Here is a 7,456-nt window from a genome sequence, read left to right as displayed (position 1 = left end):
AAACCTATTCTTGATAGTGATCCTATTTAGTGCTCTATAGTCGACACACATACGATATGTGCCGTCTTTCTTTTGCACTAATAGCACAGGTGAGCAAAATGGAGATGAGCTAGGCCTAACCATGCCCTTCTCAATTAACTCATGCACTTGCCGCATAATCTCCTCTTGTTGAGCTTGAGAAACTCTATAAGGAGGTTTGTTAGGCGGTGAACTTCCTGGAAGAAGTTCAATTGCATGGTCGTCATTACCTCGTTTAGGAGGTAGCTCACAAGGGATGTCGTCAATAAAGACATCTTGAAACCCCTTGAGAAAATTGGATAACTCTAATTCCTTTTGGTTGCTTTTATTTTCTTTTGCTAAAGCATTAGGTTCATTTTGAGAATCTTTAACAAAAATCATGTACACGGAAATAGAGCTCTTTATTGACTTGTTGAAAGCTGGTGTATGTACAATGGGGATGGTGTTACCCATCTCCCTAGCATCTATATACATGTCCTTTTCCCTGAACTTAAAGGAGATTCTCCTTTCAGGAAATTTAACATGGGCAGCCAGACGGTCAAACCATGGTGCCCCTAGGATTACATCCTCATGCTTGAGAGGAGAGATAAAGAAGTCCTCTTTGTCCACATAGCCTTGGACATGAAGCCTCAATTTCCCGATTAAGGGAGTGACTGAAGCTTCTTGCCCCTTGAAGGCACTGTCTGCGGATAGGATATCTCCCATCTCGTAGGATTGTATGCCTAGCTTGGTGGCTAACTCCATAGATATGAAATTGTGAGTAGAACCAGGGTCAAAGAGAATAAAAGCATCATGTTCTCTTACCTTTCCCCAAGCATGGCATAGAGGAGATCCTTTGTGGTGAGTTTGGTGAATCTCCTCCTCTTGGATTTCAACCAAAGAAGCTCTAGGAGGATCTTGGCGGTTGTTCTTTTGGGGACAAGCGCGGTACGCATGCCCTTGTTCGCCGCACTTGAAACACCGGTTATCTTTACGATAACGCTCAAGCTCTTCAGGAGAGAGTTTATTCTTTCCTTTGTAAACTCCCTTCTCTTTAGCTTTGTTGGAATTGCCCTTAGGAGACTTTTGGACATTGTCCTTCCCCTTAGGCTCATTGGAACCCTTGTTTTCCGGGGGCTTATTATTTCTTTTACCCCCCGTTTGGAAATTGATTCGCGAGGCCACCATAGTATGATGTATTACCGCCGATATGGTACGTGGCCTTTGGGAGTTGACATACTCCGCCATTTCTTCGGTTAAGCCCGCACAAAATTGTTGCTTTTGCTCTCCAAAATCCAACCTTTTGAAGACAGTGGCTTTGAGTTGTAAGTCCCAAAACTTGTCTACATATTTGTGGATGGATTCATTGGGAGAGAGCTTTAAGCTTCGCCATTCGGTGAGTACTTTGTCTTTGGCATCGGTGGCCAAAAACTGCTTCATAATGGAAGCTCTTAAAGCCTTCCATGTTCGTGGAGCTTCACCGTTGCTCGTAGGCTAGACCACCATTGTCTGGCGGACTTTTGAAAGTGCATAGCTACATGGCGTAGCTTAGAGGACTCCGTGAAGCCCTCATCTCCAAACGCCGCATCGAATTGCTGGATAAAGGCCAAAACTTTGTCTGTAGCACCGAAGGTGCCATCATAGGTAAGGAAAGAGATGCTCTTCCCTCCCTCTTTGAATTTCTTCAGCTTGGACGACCTCTTCCATGCGGCATAGGATTTCCTATGGCCTCTTCTTTTTGATGGTTCAAAAGTTGCACCATCACTTTCTTCAGAAGATGAAGAATTTGAAGAAGGTGGAGAAGAGGGTGACCTCTTTCTCGCCTTTTTCTTGTCTTGATCTTTGTCGTCTTCACCATAGCTTTCATAAGAGGAAGAGGATGAAGAAGATGGAGAAGAGGGTGTCCTCTTTCTCGCCTTTTTCTTCTCTTGCTTTTTATCATCCCTCTTTGAATTATGGCGTGGAGAAGAGTGTGATGGTCTTCTCCGCTTTGGTGGTGATGGAGAGCGTTTAGCCCGCCGTCTTCGTGGAGCCATCTCCGCCGAGGTGGCGGGAGACTCGCTTCTTTCTCGTTCCTTCGGTGGAGGCTCTTGAGTTCTCCTTTGGGAAGGAGATGCATCATCAAGAAGTAAGTTCTTGAGCCCTTCATATGGATTCTCTTCTTCTTCCCGAATCGGAGAGAGACCTCTTTTGGTAGTCTCACAAGGAGGCTTCCTAGGTGTTCTCTCGTCATGGTGATGAGCTTGGAGAATCCCGTGAGCACGGAGCTGCCGTTGCACTTCACTTTGGAGAGATGGATTGCCCATGGCTTGTTGAAGCCTAGAAACAAGATAATTAACAAGCATTGAAGCATCATTAGTAGCTTGCTCATGAGCAAAATCAAAGTTATCAACATTAATTTCACTCTCTTTAATATTGTCAGCCATTCTAACAACTTTTAGGTGTAAACTTTTTAGGTGTACTTTGGCACTTCAAGCCCTAGTTGCTACTCCTCTTTACCCCTTTAGAAAAAGCACTCAAGCTACTGTACCCGCGGCTCGAATACCATTAATTGCAAGGAATAGAAGAGAGGGTCTTTCGACACCAAAACAGCACCGGCTCCTGTCAAGCTTCTAATAGCTCAATAGTGGTTAAGCCGTAGGCAAGCCCCGTAGGACTCCACTATTAAGACCATAGCTCTCGACGGTGATGCCCCGTTAACTGCACAAAGGCAGGCGCACTGCAAGGCTGAAAAATCCCTATTCTACTTACTCACAGGCAATTAATAATACCAACCATTTGTAGCTAGCTTGAGGACCTCCCTTCTTGAGCAAGAAAAGAGAAACCTTGAGCTCTGATACCAATGTAACATTTAATGGCCTAAAATCTTTTGTGTAGCGGAATTTAGCATGAACATAGTGGGCATTTCATTAGAGTTGATTCCTAATGAGAATTACAAGAGTGCTTGGGTGGAGAGAGCAACAAAAAGCATAACACCTAGTTAGATAGCATCGACAATACTTTCAAAAGAGAGAGCAATTAAGCTATTGACAACAGTTGAGGACCGGATTTGCATGGAGCCGGTCCCCCCCCAAAAGGCTTTGTATTATGGTTTCTCCCATCAAGAGAGACATTGTACAATACAATTCTTTGTGTTCCTTCAAGACTAGCTAGTGCAATGAAGATGGAAGCTTCATACACCAAGCAAAACACTTAATCAAACACAACTTGAATTATCCCCGTTCTCAGACCCAAGACCTCACACACCTTCGAAGATGGTGAGAGCTAGCAGGGTATGAGAGTAGATTGAGAGGAAAAAGAAGTATCTTACGAGAAAGAAGTACATCTCCTCACATAATCACTCATATTAGCATAGCTTAGCTTAGTAATTAGCTTGGTAGAGAAGATGAGCATGCATTGAAGCTTGGCTCTTGGTTGGATTTGCATCCACATGCCAAGAGAGTGTTGATGTAGGCTTCTATCTCACAAGCTTGGAGTAGGTGATGAGCTCTCCATTAAAGCTTGGGAGGAGATAGAGTATTTTCCCTTCACACATGGTCAAGTGTGAGAGTGTGTGTGTCAATGCCAAGCAAAAATCAGCCCCCCCTCTCTCTTGGGCGAGCCCTAGCTGCTAAGTTAGTCTGGCTTTTGCCTCATTGGACCTCCCCAGGTCAAGCCAATAGGGATTAAGCAGCATAAGTGATAGCCTTCTGACATGTGTCCCCCTTTCCCCTTTTGTGAGAGCTTTAGATAATTAAATAATTAAACTAAACTCTCATTGGACCCCTTTGCCTCCTGGCCAATAGGAATCAGGCAAGCCATGGGGCTCTGAATGCTCATTGGACCCCTTGGGAGACTGCCCAATAGTCTTCTAGGACACTTAATTCTTATTGGTTTCTTTTATTAAATGTTTTTAAATTAATTAAACTAGATTTACTCTAGCTTAATTCTCATTGGTCCACTTCAAGGGTCTTCCAATAGGAATTGGGCACACCTTGTGGGCATCTGGCCTAGGGAGCTGACATGTGTCCCTCATTCCCTTTGTGTAAAGGGAGCCTGTGTGTGTGTGTGTGGCTTTCTCTCTCATCCCCTAGCTTTGGGGCTCGCCCCCTCCCATGTAGGGATATGCAAAGACTTTTTGGGCACACACTAAGCATCCAATTTTCCCTAGGGTTGACCTTTGGACACAACCTTTGAATTTTGGAACCTTAGCATTTTGGAAGTCTTAATGGGCTGAACCTTAGGGTCTTTTTGGCCCATTGTTTCACATGGCTCTTTTGCAGATGGCCCCCCCTTTGGATCCCTATTTTCCCTCCTTTGGATCCCTACTGTGGCCGGTCTGCTAACTTAACCAATATTCTAGCTTTTTCTCCCGTGGCACTTCCCCACATTAAATGATCAGTTTAATATGAGAAAATCATTTAGGAGAATTAGATATTGATTATTATGACATTACCTCTCTCTTGAAATCATAGTCGTCCTCGACTATGGTGTAGAGAAGATAAAGCATATACATGAGTCCTTTTCTTAGCGGGTAGAGGATCCCTTGGTTACCCTACGACATCATTCCATAATGGATGACTAGTCCATTTGGCGCTTGAGAGCCTGAGGCTACCGCAAGCATGTCTGCACATTAGTCCTATCAGTCTTCCATAGTAGAGTGACAAGCCCTACTTTGGTGTTTGGGAGACGTCGTCCCCGCAAAATTGATCTAAGCATGCATACTACTTCATTTTTGTGCACAAATAAAGAAAAAGAGAGTCTTATAAGACAAAATTTTTTGTTCATTTTTATCATTTTGTACATTTGCTTACTCTTGGGAAACATTGTAAGCATTGACAAGGTTTAGGTTATCCTTTAATTGTATGCCTTGCATCCATCTAGCATCTTCAAAAGGATAATTCTTAAACTTAATAAGATATCGTCGGATAGTCTTACCGCCTCTTAATACCTTGTCTTCATGTCGGAGAATGGACTCGGGCTGCAGCACCTCCTCGTGGTCCTCGATCTCCGGTGGGTCTTCAATAGTTGGTTCTTGAGGTGGCTCTCCTTTGTAAGGCTTCAAGAGGCTCACATGAAAAGCATTGTGTATGAGCCAATGATTGGGCAACTTAAGTTGATAGGCCATCTCATTGATTGGCCTAAGAATCTGGAAGGGACCATAGTACCTTTTTGCTAGTTTAGCATAGTACTTTTGGTGGCCCGTAGGATTCTTGCCCGTCGTGTGCCTTAATCGAGCCTTGGGAAACTTTAACAAGACCCAATCGTTTTCTTTAAAGGCTTGGGCTCTTCTGTACTTGTCAGCAGCAGCCTTTTGCCTTTGCTGTGAGATAGAGATAGCATCCTTAATCTTTTGGAAAGATTCTTGTAGGTCTCGGCTATACTCATCTGCAGCGAAGATCTTCCCATGTACCTTAAGTAGCAAGGGACTTTTTGATCTTCCCTCAATTACCTCGAAAGGTGCTTTTCCTGTAGAAGTATGTACAGTGTTATTGTAAGCATACTCTACTAAGGGTAAGTACTTCTCCCATTGGGATCTTTGATGTACTTCCGTTACATAGGCTTTTAGTAGATCGAGAATAGTTAGGTTAGCTATTTCACTTTGGCCATCAGTTTGTGGATGATAGGCCGAAGAGAAGTTTAGCCTTGTTCCTAAATTCTCAAAGAGACCCTTCCAGAAATTACTGGTCATTCTAGGATCTCTATCCGACACTATGGACATTGGCAAGCCATGGTACTTGAAAATTTGTGAAATGAAGAGGGTTGCCATTTGATGGGCTTTGATAGTCTTTTTGACAGGTATAAAATGAGCTTGTTTACTGAACCTGTCTACTATCGTCCATATTCCCGTATTCCCATGGATAGACTTAGGCAATCCAAATATAAAATCCATGGATATGCTCTCCCACGGTGAATTAGGGATTGGCAAGGGTTGAAGCAATCCAAGTTGCTTCCCTCTATCAAATTTTGTCTTTTGACATACCACACATTTGGAAACATACTCATGTATGTTCACTTTCATGGTAGGCCAATAGAAATATGTTTCAATTCCCTTTAGGGTAGACTGAATTCCTCTATGCCCCTCCTTTGGATCCCTACTGTGGCCGGTCTGCTAACTTAACCAATATTCTAGCTTTTTCTCCCTTGGCACTTCCCCACATTAAATGATCAGTTTAATATGAGAAAATCATTTAGGAGAATTAGATATTGATTATTATGACAGTAGGTGCCTCGAGTGTAATCTAGCCACCAAGGGCAATACTCGATTTCCCAAGCAATCAAACCATAATCTCTCATCCATAGTGGATACATACACTCCTCACAAGAGAGGTCCCTCCAACTTTCAACAACAACTGACAATTTTTTCATTAAATTTTGATCGTAAAGCTGAATTAGCCATCTACATAAAATGCAGTTAACTTTATTTGAGCTCCTTTATCGAGTGACTTATTTATTATACAAACTCTAAGTGCAAAATAGAATAACAACCATAAAGATATCAATTGTATTACCTGAATAATACTCTCCTCGAAGATTCCAGAAGCTCTAGAATTTTTTCATCTGACTCTTTTGTGTTGAGTATACTCCAAAGCTCCACAAAAGCTTTATCAATGTGCTCCCTCAACCGGTGATGAAACCATGCTTCAAAGCCCTCCGGCATTTCTTCAATCATTTTTCCTTTGATCCTCAAGCATTGCTTCAAAATACTTCCCCAATATCACTCTTTGCGCAAGTACATTCTAAATTTCATTGCACTAATATAATGCTCAGAAGTAACATCATCTACACCACAATGCATCAAAGAGTACAATATTTCCTTTTTCCTATAGAAAAAACAATAAACAAACCATAAATGCATTGATTCATTTGATGATTTCATGTGCATTTTTTATTCAAAGATTATTACCTCTCCGGTGATATTTTAGAAGTTGCCAAAGAGTGGACCTTGTCTCTTGTAAGGCCCACCTAATCCTTTTCTCTTATCCAATTGAAGTTAAATAACAAAGAGAAGAACCCCTGGCCATTGGCGGGGTTAATTGGCAATGGCCAACATTTATGTTGCATTAGCACAAAATAAAATCAAATCAATTTTTCAATCCAATAAATCAAATCCAAATGACATGTCAGCTTACAGTTTTATAGAAATTCAAACATGAATGGTGAGAAGAGAAAGTGTTTACCTTATAAGCTCTTTCTTTGAATATTTTTCCTACTCTTCCTGGAGCAACCATTTCCTTTTCTGGCAGTGAAATCGAGGGATCATTTATCTCTTGCATCTCTTTGATAAGAGACAAGTCAAACTCTTCCTTTTGTAGAGCAAGTGAAAAAAAAAGTAAGATTTTACAAATTTATGCCAAGCTTTAGAAATTACATAAAAAGTATACTTTAAGGCAAAAAAATATACCTTCCATATGAGCATTGCCAATAAAAGAGCAGGAGCGTTGTACCAACTCCCTTTAGATGCCTTCTTCTCGCAAGC

Source organism: Adiantum capillus-veneris, chromosome 16, assembly GCF_014529385.1.
Source record: "Adiantum capillus-veneris isolate H3 chromosome 16, ASM1452938v2, whole genome shotgun sequence".
Lineage (NCBI taxonomy): Eukaryota > Viridiplantae > Streptophyta > Polypodiopsida > Polypodiales > Pteridaceae > Adiantum > Adiantum capillus-veneris.
Note: the sequence above shows the minus strand (reverse complement) of the source record.